This window comes from Rattus norvegicus, chromosome 1, assembly GCF_021556685.1.
Source record: "Rattus norvegicus strain SHRSP/BbbUtx chromosome 1, alternate assembly SHRSP_T2T, whole genome shotgun sequence".
Lineage (NCBI taxonomy): Eukaryota > Metazoa > Chordata > Mammalia > Rodentia > Muridae > Rattus > Rattus norvegicus.
Window position 1 is genome coordinate 34439120 of NC_141534.1, and position 18396 is coordinate 34457515.

General features: G+C 40.4%; 1 long non-coding RNA gene across 2 annotated transcripts in view; it reads right to left on the bottom strand.

Annotated features, from left to right (window-relative positions):
- Positions 1 to 18396, bottom strand: part of LOC134484858 (uncharacterized) — a 229204-nt gene that overhangs the window by 13355 nt on the left and 197453 nt on the right. The window contains exons 5-6 of one of the 2 annotated variants that reach the window (XR_015644966.1): positions 4661 to 4702; positions 4431 to 4572 (exon numbers count right to left, since the gene is read on the bottom strand). The exons of the other annotated variant lie outside the window; for it this stretch is intronic. This is a non-coding gene — a long non-coding RNA (uncharacterized LOC134484858). The remainder of the gene's footprint in view (positions 1 to 4430; positions 4573 to 4660; positions 4703 to 18396) is intronic. 2 annotated transcript variants of the gene reach the window in all.

Below are 18396 nucleotides of genomic sequence, written 5' to 3' on the forward strand. Positions count from 1 at the left end.
TATTTGTTTGTTTGTTTTATCAGATGACCTGTGTCCCAAGCTCATCTTAAACTCACTCTGTGACTCAGCTTAAACTGCTGGGAGGATAGGTGTGGACCACCATGGCTGTTTTTATCTGATGGCGGAATGGAGCTCAGGGCTTTGCCCATTGTCAGCTAAGCTACTACCCACTGAGCTCCATCACTAGCTCTAGAACTGGCTGTCAAAATTCATGGGGCCAAACATCCATGTCTCTGTTTGGTCTGGACAGACTTACAGAATTGGAAATCTTGAAGGAGTGGCCACTGCAGTATCTTGATTACCACAAATGATCCTGAAATCAGGGGGAAAGGAGAAGATGAAGACATAAATTCGAAAGAACATCAGCAAACTCCTGGGGGATCTGTATGAAACCCTACGGTCTTGCATGGTGTAGAAGAGGTAGTCCCCTTGTGTGCTTATTACTGATAGAGAATGGGGTAAGTGCCATCCCATAGCACTCAAGACAATGTTGTAGCAGGCTGGAGGTGTGGGACGCATGCTTCTCAGAGCTGCTTCCTGATGAAGAGTGATCACCATGCGCATAGTTCTTTCCTTACTTTTGTTTCTAAAATTTAATTTTAAACCAACCCAAGAAAATCTAAGTAGAGCTTTATACCCTATCTATTATATGAAAAGTGCTTGCGTTTCCTGGATGATTTTAGTTTTAAATGCATTTGAGATGACTTTAATGTTTAGACGAAGGATCCACACATTAGGGATCCCTCTTATGTCTATTTAAAAAACAAACATGGAGGGTTCACAGTCCACTATTTAAGACAATAATATAGGTAACCATGAGTACCTTATATATGTCAGAAAATTTAAAATACAGAATAGAATCAAACAAGACATTATCAGCAAAGCTTGGCTGAGTTAATGTTAATTTACACAGATTTGGATACACAAATGTTAATTTGTTGTATCCAAACAACAGCAGCATCCTGGGAACATTGTTCACTGCGTTTAATAGCATTCCCAGAAGTAGTGGCTGGACTTGCTCTCTGGGCCATCTTTTTCTAACATTCCCATTGCTTGTAAGCTAGCCCTGTGACTCTGCTTGCAATTACTCATTTACAACAAGGACCTGGGATTACGGCCCATGCAACTGTTGTCTAAGACTCCATTGGACTTCCGACCAATAACCTCATACACTAAAAAGCAAAAGGGCCAATTCCAATGAGCAATGTCTAGGCAAAGAACTCAGGCCAGCATCTCCTCTCGGGGCATCTGCTCAGTGAGCTCACTTCACTCTCTCCTGCACCAGACACATGTACTCATCCTTGGCGAAGGCACTCTCTCAACCAGCACTGGCTGCACAGATACAAAAGAACTGAGTCTTCTAATAGTTTCAAATCCCAGACAGAGGAATTCCAGTTTTTGATACATCCTGGTGCAGCACAAAGACAGAACTGCTTTACTGTTTCAAATTAGGGATTCATTGGTGAAATAAATAACCGGGACTTTCCTTCTAATGCATTTGCCTGTGAAAATGAAAACAGATTTCAGACCAGAGACTTAGATATAAAAGGGAATTGGCTACCGCAACCTGAGAAAAGAATCCTACATACAAATTGGTAGAACAGACAGGCAATTGTAGAGTGCCTGTAAAACAGACAAGGACAATAAAAAGGAACAGACTATTCGCATAAGTTTTACACGGCATGATTTCATTCGAAAGACATGGAAACAGAAAGAAATAGCCAAGCATGGCAGCTTATACGTGTAGTGCTAATGCTCTGAGAAGCTGAAGCAGGATGTGGGAGGCAGAGCCAATGGTGTTACCGCCTTTAGGCCGCTGGGCCTGGGCCATATAAGAAAGCAGGAAGAGTGCACCTCTGTAGTTCCTGCCTTGGCTTCCCCGATGATGGACTGTGAGCTGTCAGTCAAACAGACCTGCTCTTCCCCAGGTTGCTCTTGATCTATCATAGCAGCAACATCCAACTGCACCAGCCATCATGAAAGCATTTTTGGAGAGATAAGTTTGGGCAAAGTTTACGGTAGGATGGGAACGTGTTTCCCCTGCTGTGGGGAATGATTTCACAAACGGAACAACTGTCTGAGTTCATCAGACTCCCACTGAAAATCTGTACGTGTCCCGTTGGCTCCTCATGTCTTGTTAATCTTCCTTAAGGTTACCGATGTGCCTACACCCACCTTGTACAATGTTTCTGCTTCCTCACTCCAACCAGACTATTTAATAGCACACAGAGGGATACTTCCTATTAATCTGTGAGTGGGTGGAAAAGGAGAAGTCTTATTATTAAAGGCCATACTTCCCAAGGTGAGGTGGCTTTCTTAATTCAGTTTGGTGGCCCAAGATTCAAACCAGCAAAATTAACATCCTGGTGACATATGGAGTCTGAAGATGGGAACTTAATCACTGGGGATTCTGGTAGATGAAGATTAAACGGAAAGCTTCTGCAACCAATATTCCCACATGTATTTAAAGAGGAAATTAATGTTGGACTTATTGCCTACCACACACAACTAACAAGTTCTGAGAAATAACCTTTGCAAAATAAGGGTTGTAGTGACATGACTAGTATTTGTATTCAAGGCTCAAAATACAGTTATACTTGTTGAAGAAAAGCATCCTGGTTACAGGATAGCATAGTAGTTTTGTGTAACAATTAAATTCAATCCTAGTCAAGGGATGAGCCCAGAAGAAACCCTGTGACCTGCACTCTTGATCATTGCATAGGAGTGTCTCTCTCCAAGAGGTATAAAAAGGGTTTGTCCTGTTTCCAAAGGAGACTGAGCTGCTGGTGCACATTAGCAGTAGAATGCTTAGCTAGCATGTCTGAGGCCCTTCGGTTCAATCTCTAGCCAGATAGAAAGGGAAGCTGAGCAGGTGCCATCATCTCTGTCTCCCTGTACCCAGATAGATTTGAAGGCAGCACACTCTGTGAGACTGAAATGACCCCTGTTTAGGGTGCAGAAGAGGCCATGCAATGTAAGAGTATTGTTATGTCTTTCTGTGAGGTCATCAGTGATGCATTGATAATCTGTGGGGGTCATCAGTGAAACATCGATGAGTCCATGGACTCTGCCAGCCATCAAGGAGACTCTGGTTTTCAGGATAACCCTGCTCTCACTCAGATGTGAAGACCTGGAACTCTGTAAAGTCAACAGTGTTGACTGACAAAGAGTAAAAATGCAAAAGGCAGAGTGTAGAGGAGACCCAGAGACCTGCAGAACACACCAGGCACTCTGCTGTGTTTTGACTGAATGGCATGGCTGAGGAGACAGTATAATTTCAGAACTTCTCCTTGGAACCTGAGGATATTGCCCCATGCTTACACAGGTAGGCAGCCACTCCTCTTTACCACCAAGCTAGAATGAGATAGGACTTGCAGGACCCTGAACAATACTCAGTGCTTTTGTCAAGGGAGAGGAGAACCATTAGCCCTGGAGGGAGCATCATCTGAGTCCCATATCACACAACCTCACAGCGAGTGCCAATGGATCAGACTGTTTTCGAATAGATCAACTGTGTCTCTGACAAGATCACATACTTTTATAGGAATGAAAATATTGCAGGAATCAGCAAGGTCAAACCCAGACTGCCTACTGGTCAGTCACAGGATGCTCGGCATGCGGTCAATCAGGAAAGCATCAGCTTATGGAGAAACAGGAGAAAAATGCATCTTCTCTTATGCCAGAATATATTAATTAATTTTTTTAACAAATTGTAAAGCTGATAGAAATTCACAGAAGATAGATTTAAACAACATGATCAACTGGTTTGTTTTAATTGACAGCAAATATCATGGTAAATCTTCAATAAGCAGCAGAATACATAATATTCCCGGAAAAGTATTCTTGGGGCATATTCTATTCAGTGTCGTTAAGTAGGTCTGAATAAAAATAAAAGAGTAAACCCCAATAGAGCATAAACTCTGACCACCATGTTGTATTTAATTAAAAACAGGCAAATCTCTAGAAATTCATGAATATTGAGAGGTGATTAACACTCTTAGATGGGCTAAATGATGAAAACGGAAATGGGAAAGCATTGACCTTGAGTAAGATGAAACCGTGATGCTCACATAAAGCCAGTAAAGCCCTGCTTAAAGGAAAGCAGGTCAGCACAGTACGTCAATACTGGAGAAGAAAGCTCTCTAGGAAATGACTTGTGCTTCTACCATAAGAACTACCTTTTTTTCCCCCTCCATCTTTATTAACTTGGGTATTTCTTATTTACATTTCAATTGTTATTCCCTTTCCCGGTTTCCGGGCCAACATCCCCCTAACCCCTACCTTTCCCCTTCTATATGGGTGTTCCCCTCCCCATCCTCCCCCCATTTACTGCCCTCCCCCTCAACAATCATGTTCACTGGGGGTTCAGTCTTGGCAGGACCAAGGGCTACCCCTTCCACTGGTGCTCTTACTAGGCTATTCATTGTTACCTATGAGGTTGGAGCCCAGGGTCAGTCCATGTATAGTCTTTGGGTAGTGGCTTAGTCCTTGGAAGCTCTGGTTGGTTGGCATTGTTGTTCATGTGGGGTCTCGAGCCCCTTCAAGCTCTTTCAGTTCTTTCTCTGACAAAATCTAACGTATAAAAATTATAAGAAAGTCAATATCAGAAGAAAAATCAGGGGAAATGGAAATGAATGGGGGCATCTGTGGACATCAATACCTTCTCCAAAAATTCCAGTGACTGGGAAGTCTCCAGACAGGTCTATTAAAAAAATGAAAATACACCCTTTACTAATACTTAAAATTACAGAGGGAACATCATCATTATATATATTATACACACACACACATACACATACATACATACACACACACACACACACACACACACACACACACACACAAACACACACGGAGATGATTTTGCACCAGTAAAACTGGATAAAATGTGAAATGGGCACAATTCTCAGGGGGCGCAAACTATCAATGCTCATTCAAGTGAAGATTATGGGCGATACTCTATTATTACATTTTTTAACTTGGAGTTGTCAACATTCCCGCAATTGAAATCTTAAACTTAACTGGCTTGGTGACATACTCCCACAATCTCTGCTATTCCAAAGGCTGAGGCAGGAGGATGTCAGGTTTGAGCCCTTCTTGAGCTGCACAGTGAGACCCTGTAGCCAGATCAAACAAGCTCACTAATTAATCAAGACTTAAAGATACATTTGATAAAAATATAGAGAGCTAAATGATCCCCCCTGGGTTTTATATATAGATAATACATAGAAGAAATAATGTCAACTCTATATAAAGCATTCTTGAAATTTCAAATAAGCAGGCGGTTCTCAATTCATTTTGTAAGGTTGGAATCACCCTAATACTTGATATTACCAAACAAGGAAATGTACACCAATTTCATTTATAAATATTCACACAAAAAACTAACCAAAATTCTAATTGATATGCTTATGTATTGTGACTAAGTTTGCATCAAGACTACACTGTTGGATTGGCATTTAAAAGCCAGTTATAATGCAATTCATCATAGCAACAAGCCAACAAGAAGGGTCATGTCACTCAATAAACACACAAGTGAACTTCACAACCTTTCTTCAACAACCTTTCTTATCCCAAACTCAGCATTCTCGATCAAAAAGAATCTTCATCAATTTAAGGTAACTCATGAAAAATCATAACTAACTACATGTTTACAGGTAAAACACTGACTGCTTCAGTTCAAAGATCAAGAAAAAGTTAGCATGTCATATGTCAGTAATTCTCTTCAACCTGTATTAGAGGTTGCAGCTAATGTAATCAGCCCCCCCCATGAAAAAACATTTCAAATAAATAACTATGTTTAAGTCAGAACTGAAACTTCTTATTCATAGTTAACAAGATTATTTATGCAAAAGACCAATAGAAACTCATTTTGAAATATACTAAAACAAGTAAATAGTTAAGCAAAGTTGCTTAACACACATCAATCAATTTTGTTTCTCTACATTTCCAACAAATAATTTTGGAAACTGAAATTAAAGTAACACTGGCAAGAAACTCAAGAAGTAAATAAAGAAAAATGTGGGGCCAAATAAATGAAAAATTTGGGCACTAAAAAACAGAAAACTTTACTGAGAGAAATTTAAAAAGCCATGAAGTTGGAAGCTGTATCCACGAGGTGAAAAACTTGGTGTTATTAAGATGTCGATTTGCCCGAAACTGAATCAAAGCAATCCCATTTAAAAATCACACATGACACTTTTGGTCATTTAAGTTGACATATGACAAGCAATTCCCCGAAACAATTTTTCAGGGGAAAACAAAGATGGAAGATTAATACTGCCTGTTATATAACACATCATGGATCTGAGTAAGGTAAAGGTTGGTGGTACTAGTTAGACACAGAGAGCAGTGTCACTGTAAACACAAACACGTATATGGGGCAGTGGCCTACACATAAAGCAAACATATACATACCATCAATTAGACAATGGACGGTGGCAATTTGTGAGTAAAAAAGAGCGATTTTGAGAAACAGCAAAAGTCTGAATTTTTGTATCCAAAAGAATGTAAGCCAAACTGTATCCTGCAGCAGACATAAAAGTGGACTAAGGGGAGACCATACAGTGATGTGTAAAATGGGATACTAAAACAATACAAAGAAAACATGAAGCAAGGTTAATGAGCTTGTATTAAGAAAGCATGAGCATCTTTCTGTACCAAAATTCCATAAGGGAGAGAGCTGGACTCTCAGAAGTGCAGACAATCCTGAGAGTTCAGGGGAGACCAGCACTTCTGCTCACATTCCTGGCCCAAGAGGAACACATCTAGAGCCCTCTGGACACAGAAACCTAGGAGCACTCACGGAGAGGATCCTTCCAATCTCTGCCTGCACCCAGAGCTGAAAGGCAGTCACCAGGAGCACTAACACACCTGAGAGCAGAGGTAAGACCAACTATTCTGCTCCAAGCAACCTCCCTGGAGCCCTCAGGACACAAAAACCCAGAAGCAGACTGGGACAGGACCCTTCGTGTTTCTGCCTGTGACCAGAGCTGACCCAGTCCCACAGCTCTCTGTACCCACATCCCTCTGGGAGAAAGCTATTCTTCAGGAGTGCTGATATACAGGTTTATAGGAGGGTCAAACCACTGTCAGAGACAGCAAGACCAGCTAACACCAGAGACAAACTGATGGTGAGAGGCAAGCTCAGGAACCTAAGCAACAGAAACCAAGACTACTTAGCATCTTCAGAGCCCAGTTCTCCCACAAAAGCAAATACTGGATATCCAGACACACCAGAAAAAGCAAAATTTGGATTTAAAATCACATCTCATGATGATGATAGAGGACTTTAAGAAGGACATAAATACCTCCCTTAAAGAAATGCAGGACAACACGGGTAAACAAGTAGAAGCCCTTTAAAAGGAAACACAAAAATCCCTTAAAGAATTACAGGAAAACACAAACAAATAGGTAAAGGAACAAAACCATCCAGGATCTAAAAATGAAAATAGCAACAATAAGGAAATCACAAAGGGAGACAACCCTGGAGATAGAAAACCTAGGAAAGAGATCAAGAGTCATAGACGCATGCATCACCAACAGAATATAAGAGATAGAAGAGAGAATCTCAGGGGCAGAAGATACCATAGAAAACATTGACACAAACGTCAAAGAAAATGTACAACAAATAAGGCTCCTAACCCAAAACATCCAGGAAATACAGGACACGTGAAAAGATCAACAGAGCAAAGATCCCCAACTTAAAGGGCCAGTAAATATCTTCAACAAAATTATAGAAAAACACTTTCATAACCTAAAGAAAGAGATGCCCATAAACATACAAGAAGCCTACAGAACTCCAAATAGATTGGACCAAAAAAGAAATTCTTCACATCACATAATAGTCAAAACAACAAATGCTTACAAAACAAAGAAAGAATATTAAAAACAGTAAGGGAAAAAAGTCAAGGTACATATAAAGGCAGACCTATCAGAATTACATCAGACTTCCCATCAGAGGCTATGAAAGTCAAAATCCTGGGCAGATGTTATACAGAACCTAAGAGAACACAATTGCTAGTCCAGGCTACTCTATTCAGCAAAACTCTCAGTTAACATGGAGAAACCAAGATATTCTATGATAAAACCAAATTTACACAAGATATTTTTCCACAAATCCAGCCCTACAAAGGATAATAGATGGAAAACTCGAACACAAGGAAAGAAACTCTAGAAAAAGCAAGAAAGTAATCTCCATGCAAAAAACTCAAATGAAGAGAGCCACAAAAATATAATTCCACCTCTAACAGCAAAAATAACAGGAAACAACAATCACTATTCCTTAATATCTCTTAATATCAATGGGTTCAATTCCTCCAATGAAAAGACATAGATTAACTGATTGGATACACAAAGAGGACCCAGCATTTTGCTGCATACAGGAAATACACCGCAGTGACAGATACTACTTCAGAGCAAAAGGCTGAAAAACAATTTTCCAAGCAAATGGTCCCAAGAAACAAGCTGCAGGAGCAATTCTAGTATCAAATAAAATCGACTTTCAACCAAAAGTTATCAAAAAAGATAAGGAAGGACACTTGATATTCATCACAGGAAAAATCCACCAAGATGAACTCAATCCTGCATATCTATGCTCCAAATGCAAGGGCACCTACATTCATAAAAGAAACCTTACTAAAGTTCAAAGCACACATTGCACCTCACACAATAATAGTGGGAGATTTCAACACCCAACTCTCATCAATATACAGATCATGGAAACAGAAACTAAACTAATTGATTTAACAGATATTTATAGAACATTTCATCCTAAAACAAAAGAATATACCTTCTTCTCAGCACCTCATGGTACCTTCTCCAAAATTGACCATATAATCGGTCACAAAACAGGCCTCAACAGATACAGGAAAATAGAAATAATCCCAGGCATTCTATCAGACCACCATGGACTAAGGCTGGTCTTCAATAACAACAACAACAAAAACCAGAAAGCCCACATATACGTGGAAGTTGAACAATGCTCTACTCAATGACAACTTGGTCAAGGAAGAAATAAAGAAAGAAATTAAAGACTTCTTAGAATTTAATGAAAGTGAAGGCACAACATACCCAAACTTATGGGACACAATGAAAGCAGTGCTAAGAGGAAAACTCATAGCTCTGAGTGCCTGCAGAAAGAAGCAGAAGAGAGCATATATCAGCAGCTTGACAGCACACCTTAAAGCTCTAGAACAAAAGGAAGCAAATACACCCGTGAGGAGTAGAAGGCAGGAAATAATCAAACTCAGAGCTGAAATCAACCAAGTAGAAACAAAAATAACTATACAAAGAATCAACAAAACCAGGAACTAGTTCTTTGAGAAAGTCAACAACATAGATAAACCCTTAGCCAGACTAACCAGAGGGCACAGAGAGAGTACCCAAATTAACAAACTCAGAAATGAAAAGGGAGACATAACAACAGAATCTGAGGAAATTCAGAAAATCATCAGATCCTACTACAAAAGCCTATATTCAGCAAAACTGGAAAATCTGGATGAAATGAACAATTTTCTAGACAGATACCAGGTACCACAGTTAAATCAGGATCAGATAAACCATGTAAACAGTTTCAAAACTCCTAGAGAAATAGAATCAATTATTAAACATCTCCCAACCCCAAAAAAAAAAAGCACAAGCACAAGACCAGATGGGTTTAGTGCAGAATTCTATCAGACCTTCATACAAGAATTAATACCAATACTGTCCAAACTCTTCCACAAAATAGAAAGAGAATGAACACTACCCAGTTCCTTCCATGAAACCACAATTACACTTATACCTAAACCACACAAAGACCCAACAAAGAAAGAGAACTTCAGACTAATTTACTGTATGAATAGCGATACAAAAATACTCAATAAAATTCTTGAAAACTGAATCCAAGAACACATCAAAATGATCATCCATCATGATCAAGTAGGTTTCATCCCAGGGATGCAGGTATGGTTCAATATACAGAAATCCACTAACATAATCTTACATATGAACAAACTCAAAGAAAAAAACCATATGATCATTTCGTTAGATGCAGAGAAAGCATTTGACACAATTCAACACTTCTTCATGATAAAAGTCTTGAAAAGGTCAGGAATTCAAGGTCCATACCCAAACATAATAAAAGCAATTTGTAGCAAACCAGTAGCTAACATCAAACTAAGTGGAGGGAAACTTGAAGAAATCCTACAAAAATCAGGGACAAGACAAGGCTGCCCACTCTCTCCCTACTTATTCAATATAGTACTTGAAGTCCTAGCCAGAGCAATCAGACAACAAAAGGAGGTTAAAGGGATACAAATTGGAAAGGAAGAAGTCAAACATCAGTATTTGCAGATGATATGATAATATACTTAAGTGACCCCAAAAGTTCTACCAGAGATCTACTAAGCCTGATAACTTCAACAAGGTGGCTAGGTATAAAATTAACTCAAACAAATCAGTAGCCTTCCTCTACTCAAAGGATAAGCAGGCTGAGAAAGAAATTAGGGAAATGACACCCTTCACAATAGACACAAATAACATAAAATACTTCGGTGTGACTTTAACCAAGCAAGTGAAAGATCTGTATGACAAGAACTTCAAGCCTCTGAAGAAAGAAATTGAAGAAGATCTCAGAAGATGGAAAGATTTCCCATGCTCATGGATTGGCAGGATTAATATAGTAAAAATGACCTTTTTGCCAAAAGCGATCTACAGATTCAATGTAATCCCCATCAAAATTCCAACTCAATTCTTCATAGACTTAGAAAGAGCAATTTGCAAATTCATTTCCAGTATAGTGAAAACTATCCTCAATGATCACCATCCCTGACCTCAAGCTGTATTACAGAGCAATAGTGATAAACACTGTACCATATTGGTACAGAGACAGGCAGGTAGATCAATGGGATAGAATTGAAGACCCAGAAATGAATCCACACATCTATGGTTACTTGATTTTTGACAAAGGAGCTAAAACTATCCAGTGGGAAAAAAAGAGCATTTTCAACAAATGGTGCTGGTTCAACTGGCAGTCAGCTTGTAGAAGAATGCAAATCAACCCATTCTTATCACCCTGTACAAAGCTCAAGTCCAAGTGGATCAAGGACCTCTACATCAAACCAGATAGACTCAAACTAATAGAAGAAAAAGTAGGGGAGAACTTTGAACACATGGGCACTGGAAAAAAATTCCTGAATAGAACCAATGGCTTATGCTCTAAGATCAAGAATCAACAAATGGGACCTTATAAAATTGAAAAACTTCTGTAAGGCAAAGGACACTATCATTAGGACAAAATGGCAACCAACAGATTGGGAAAAGATCTTCACCAACCCTACATCCAATAGAGGGCTAATATCCAATATATACAATGAACTCAGGAAGTTAGACTCCAAAGAACCAAATAACTTATTAAAAATGGGGTACAGAGCTAAACAAAGAATTCACAGCTGAGGAATATCAAACGACTGAGAAGTACCTAAAGAAATGTTCAACATCCTTAGTTATTAGGGAAATGCAAATCACAACAACCCTGAGATTCCAACTCACACCAGTCAGAATGGCTAAGATCAAAAACTCAGGTAGCAACAGATGCTGGCAAGGATGTGGAGAAAGAGGAACAGTCCTTCATTGTTGGTGGAATTGCAAGCTGGTACAACCACTCTGGAAATCAATCCGGAGGTTCTTCAGACAATTGGATGTAGTACTACCTGAGGACCCAGCTATACCATTCCTGGGCATATACCCAAAAGACATTCCAACATATAACGGGGACACATGCTCCATTATGTTCATAGCAGCCTTATTTATAATATCCAGAATCTGGAAAGAACCCAGATGTCCTTCATCAGAGGAATGGATACAGAAATTGTGGTAAATCTACACAATGATGTACTACTCAGCTATTAAAACCAATGACTTCCTGAAATTCGTAGGATAATGGATGAAACCAAAAACTATCATCCTGAGTGAGGCAACCCAATCACACACACACACACACACACACACACACAAGACACACACACATGACATGCACTCACTGTTAAGTGGATATTAGTCTAAAAGCTCAGATTACCCAAGATACAACCCACAGACCACATGAAGCTCAAGAAGAAAGATGACCAAAGGGTGGATGCATCAGTCATTCTTAAAAGGAGAAACAAAAATATTCATAGGAAGAGATATGGAGACAAAGTTTGGAGCAGAGACTGAAAAAAAATGGGCATTCAGAGCCTGCCCTACCTGGGGATCCAGCCCATATTCATACAGCCACCAAACCCAGACAATATTGCTGATGCTAAGACGTGCATGCTGACAGGTGCCTGATATAGCTGTCTCCTGAGAGGCTCAGCCAGAGCGTGACAAATACAGAGGCAAATGCTAGCAGCAAATCATTGAACTGAGAATGGGGTCCCCATTGAAAGAGTTAGAAAAAGGATTTAAGGAGCTGAACGGGCTTGCAAACCCATAAGAACAACAATACCAACCAACCAGAGCTCCTAGGGACTAAGCCACTACCCAAAGAGTACACATGGACAGACCCATGGCTCCAGCTGCATATGTAGCAGAGGATAGACTTATTGGGCACCAAGTGGAGAAGAAGTCCTTGGTCCTGCCTGCCAAGGTTGGATCCCTAGTGTAGGGAAATGTCAGGGCGAGGAGTGGAGAAGGGGTGGGTTGTTGGGGAGGGAGAATGCCCCACAGAAGAACGGGGAGCAGGGATGGGCTAGGTGGTTTATGGACAGGACAGGGAAAGGGAGTAACATTTAAAATGTAAATAAAAAAATCCAATAAAAAAAGGAGAGAGAAAGCATGAGGGCAGTTTACAGAGTAAATGATAAGCTGGACTTTCATCAGGAGTGTTCGATGTCTACCCTAAGAAGGAGTCAGAGTATGAAGACAAGGAAAAGGTGTCCTGGACATGGGGAAAGGTGCTTCCAACCAGATGCCTTGTTTGCTCAACCATTGTTAATAAAACATTGGCCAAAACCAGCTCCCTTGGGTTAGGGAGCTTATTTTGTTTTACAACATCCAAGTCACAGTCTACCACGGAGGGAACTCAGGACAGGAACTCAAGGCAGGAACCTGAAGACCTAAACTGAACCACAGACCACAGAGAAGCTCTGCTTACAGGCTTGCCTTCAATGGCTTGCTCAACCTGTTTCTTTTCTTTTTAAACATTATTTTAAATTTTATTGAAGAATTATAATTGTTTCTCTCCTCTTCCTCACTTCCTCATAGCTGCCCTCCATCAAACCCCATTCTCACGTTGATAGCCTCATTTTCTTTGCATATTCTTGCTACATATGTGAGGTTGGTTTGGGTGTATGCACAAATACATATGAATATAACCTGGTGAGTTTGGTTTTGGTGGCTGTATATATATGGTTTCGAGACTGACCATTCTGCATTGGCCAACTAATGAAAGGACTCAGCCCTGAGAGAGGGTAATTCTCCTTCTCGGAGCAGTCAATGGTTGCTTATACTTCTTTGTCTAGTGGAGGCTCCTGTGAGATTTCCCCCAACCATGTTAACAATGTCCATGTTTTGGTTTTGCCCAGGCAGTGATTTCTGTGAGGCACTGTTTCATATCAGATTCCTGGTATTCTGGCTGTCAGAATCTTTCTGCCCCGTCTTCTTCAATGTTCCCTAAACCTTAGGTGTAGGACTTGTGATGTACATATACACATTGGAGCTGTGTTCCCTGTGATGTGTTTATCTCTACATTGTGTTACGTCACAGTTTTGTGTGTGTATGTGTGTGTGTGTGTGTGTGTGTGTGTGTGTGTGTGTGTGTGTGTGTGTGTGTGATGTTCTCCATTTGCTATAAAGCAAGACTTCTTCCATGGGGGATGATAACTACACTTACCCAGTGAAAGATAGCTTGTGTACCTCAGTCTGCTTTCGTATACAACTCAGTATGACACTGCCCACAGTGGTCTGGTGCTGTTGTAAAAATATAAAAATAAAAACAGTATTGTTGGTCTTTTATCCCGCTAGGTCCGCACCACAGTGCCCCAAGATATCTGCCAGATCTCTTGGTGGAAACATCCCAACTTTGCCACAGCGGCCCAGTGTCTCCTGCCGCCGCACACTCTCCTACACTCAAACCCTCACATAAAAGAACACACAACACAATAATCTTCGATCCAATTAATAAGATATAATTGCCCACTTAAACATACAAAGCCCGGTACCATCCAGCCCTTAAGAACAACCTGTAAATACAGATAGCGAGACTTTAACAGGGAGGAATTAGCTAGATTAAGTTGTACAGTCATAATCTCATTTGGTAACTAAGCTAAAATCATATCTTTTGCTTTGATATAGAATTTATTTGTTAAATGAGTTTATAAGTACAAGGTTTAGAGCCAGTACTTCTATTGATGTCATTACAAACTTCTGAGTTGATTACACATGTGAGTTAAGGGCCAAATAGCAAACATATTGCTGACCTTGTGAGAGAACTTTCAAGATATTATTAAAATATAAAGACAACAGTACAGATTGTTTTATATAAGTAGGTGGTTTTCAAAAAGGTCAGGAATCCACAAAATTTGAGATTTAAAGTTATTTATCTTTTGTTGAGACGTATCTGCTCCTAACAGTTCCCCTTTGGCAAATTTAACGAAGAACTTAAACATTTCTACCTCCAGGTGAGGCAAAATACTTTGTGGCTAGGCAGCCACTAGACAAAACTGCCTGTTTCATCTGCAGACTAATACTGTCCAGAAAAGGACAAATTATGCAGAATAGTTGACTGATAAACTCTGCCAAGACAGGGTGATCAGCCCTTCAAAATCTGCATTTCAAGAGTTTGTCAGTTGATTTTGGGCCAGAAGGCTGAAGACTTGCGCTCATATGTTGCTAACAGGGGACTGTGTTAGTGGAGATTTGTCTCTACAACCTTCTCAGTTCTAGAAGCCATGTTAGGCTTCCTATGTGAATAGATATTTGGTCATTCTCAGATTTTGAGGGGGTTGAAGACTGATTATAGTTTCATAGCCTATTAGGCTGTTTAACTCTGAATATACATATTTTATTGGATAGTTATCAGATAGTATACAAGCTAGCCAAGATATAATACATATTTTAAGCCTTTCTTAAGCTGGAATGGATAGCTAAATGTTCTTTTTAACTGATGGACTGGGTGTTGAGTATATCATATGCTTTATAAATTGTAGAGTGGTAATAATTGTACTCAATTTATATATAAGTGAAAAGGCTTTTTAACTGGACAGAAGGAGAGAAATGTTGTGGTTTGCCCTGGAGTTATCTGTATTTTGATGCTAATTCCACTGCCCCAAGGACAGTTGCCTAGTACTCAGGAATCAGGTGACTTCACCAGAAACTTCTCCCCATTGAATTGGTAAAATACAGGTGAAGGGCAGGTACAGGATAGAAGGAGGCCTGTCATTGGAGGAGAAGGAAGGATGGGTGGGAGAGAAGTTTAAAGGAAGAGGAGGAGACTGGAACAAAAAGAGAGGAGGGAAGAAGGAGAGAAGCCGTAGCAGGTCAATGGAGGCTGACATAAAGATCTCGCTCTGTGTATTTACAGGTTGTTATCAATGTTCTTACGGGCTGGATGATACCAGGCTTTGTATGTTTAAGTGGGCAATTATATCTTATCAATTGGATCTAAGATTATTGTGTTGTGTGTTCTTATGTGAGGGTTTGAGTGCAGGAAAGTGTGCTGGAGACACTGGGCCACTGCGATGAAGTTGGGATGTGTTTCCACCAAGATATCTAGCAGATATCTTGGGGCGCTGTGGTGAAGACCTAGCGGGATAAAAGGCCAACAATACTTTTTTTATTTTTATATTTTTACAACAGACTGGTTCCTCCCACATCATTTAACCATCAAGACAATGCTCCCACATACAAGCCCACAAGCTGCTCTGATGAAAACAATTCTTCAATTCATGTTCCCTCTTCCCAGGTGCATCAAACTGACAACCAAGATTAGACATCACAGAAAATCTCTGAAAACTGTGGTTGCACAGAGAACAATCACAACGGACTATAAGTGCGTAAACAAACCAGTTGTAAAGATAGTGGGAACTTTGGACATTCATTAATCAGAAACTTCATTAAGGAGAGAAAAGAAGCTGAACATCACTACCCACTGGGGCAACTCAAGTTAAATCACAATGAGATGCAACCACACACCCTCCAAGATGACTGAAACATAAAGTCTGACCTTGACAAGAGATGAGTAGGATGTACATGTACTGGGACTCACAGGAAGTGCTGCAAACAATTCAAAACCACTTTGAAAAAGTTTTCATGATTCTTTTCTTTTTAAAATAATTGTGTTATAGTGAGGAACAGGTCAGGATGCTCGTGCCAGGTGTTATGGCCCAAGGAGTGGCACTATTAGAAGGTATGGCCCTGTTGGAGTAGGTGTGGCCTTGTTAAGTAGGTGTGTCAGTGTGGGTGTGGACTTCAGACCCTCATCATAGCTCCTTGGAAGCCAGGATCCTGCTAGCAGCCTTCAGATGAAGATGTAAAACTCTCAGCTCCAGCTGTACCATTCCTACCTCGATGGTAATGGACTGAACCTCTGAACCTGTAAGACCAGCCCAAATTAAATGTTGTCCTTATAAGAGTTGCCTTGGTCGTGGTATCTGTTCACAGCAATAAACCCCTAAATAAGATATCAGGACCCAGTTGTGAAGGTCACAGACAACCTTTGTTTCCTTCCACCATACAGAGTCAAGGATCAAACTTAAGTCCTCATGCTTTGTGGCAAGTACTTTTACCAACTGAGCTATCCCTCAATCCCCTGTCCCCTACCTAAGATTTTTACAGAAGTTCAACCTCATCCTCCCCAGTGATTTGGCAACTCCAATTCTAAGTGGTTCCCCAAGGAAGCAACAACAGATAAATAGTAAAAGGTAGCAGAAGTGATAACTATTCTTAGGGTAAATTGCTCTAAGGCAAACAGTTTTGCAAACACTCCCACTCACGTCCTTCCTCTGTGCCTGACTGTGCCCTCTGCACACAACAGCCTTGAGAGTTCCTTCTCCCACATCCTTCAGATCGTTAAACAAAGGTAATCGTCTCACTGAAACTATGCCTGTCCCACTTCATTAGTCTTTATGTAGCTGTTACAATCAACTCACCAGGAGCATTGCCACCGTGACATGTTAGTAAACCTAATGGGGAGAACTCTTGGCTCATATGGAATCATCCCTCCCTGAAGACCATGGAGCACAGGAGAAGCATGGGTTGAAAGAAATAAGGAACATACACACAAGCACTGCTGCAAAGTGTCAGAATGTTTAGAGTTTTTTTTTAAAAGACTGCTTAAAAGATGGGCTTATCTTCTCTGTATGAACCAATACCCTTGCTAAAGCCTATTGTCTTGAGATATTGGGTCAAGGCAAAATGGTGGATTATCAATTATAGATACACTAGAACACATGCTCCAAGCACATGACCAAAAATGACTGACAGAGCAGTCCCACAGATGTAGGTAGACCGTGGGTCAAGGCCTAGAGGAGGACTCTGAGTGTGCAGTGGGTCACACTTCCCACACAGGAAGCTAGGGAGCAACCTCAGACATGACTCAGAAACACCTTGAAGGACAACTCAGCTGATACATTTTAACATCTTTGTTTCTGTCGAAATATTTTGCTTGACACTCTCCCTACAAGATGGGCAAGGAAGGAGGAGGAGGAAGAACAGCATCGATTTTTAAAAAGCATCACTTAGTGTCTCTAGTGACTGCCTCTCTCTGTGGGCTGAGCTTGCCAGCCTCCGCCAAGCCTCACTAGCTAAAATAGCCATGAACACAGAATCTTGGCTGAGTTCCCCGGAGTAGGATATATATATATTTTTTAATTTCATACATCATTTACAGCCTGCTGCAGTGATTATACAATGTAGCCCACAACCTCCAGAGAGAAAGATAAAAGAAGAGAGTGTATGTGTGTGGGCTTTGTGGCCCTGGCCCATGCAGAGGATTCTGAGCCTTTCCATCTCAGTAGGGGAAGAACACATTTGAATCAAGGACTCTTGCTTCTTGGGTTTGTTGATTTCAATGTTTCTGTAAGTTAGCTAATTGCAGAAACAAGCTTAAATTTGCTTTCTTATTTAAGCAAGAAAAATAATTTTTCTTCTAAAATCTATGTCCTGTCAGGGCACAGGCTTGAAAGAACCACATGTATTTTATTGCAGTCCAGAGGAAATTAGTTCCGGCAATATGTGCATAGGTGAGTGGACAGGAGACCCAGGTCCGTCATGTTTCCAATGGAGTTCCACTTTGTGAGAGACGGTCATGTTCAGAACAAACACTGTCATTTTCTATTGAGTTCTTGTTTGTGAGGGAGTCACAAGTTATGGAAGATCTTGAGATTGGGGGTGAGTGGGCAACACGGAATGTTGTCTGAACAGTTGCCCAAGATACATT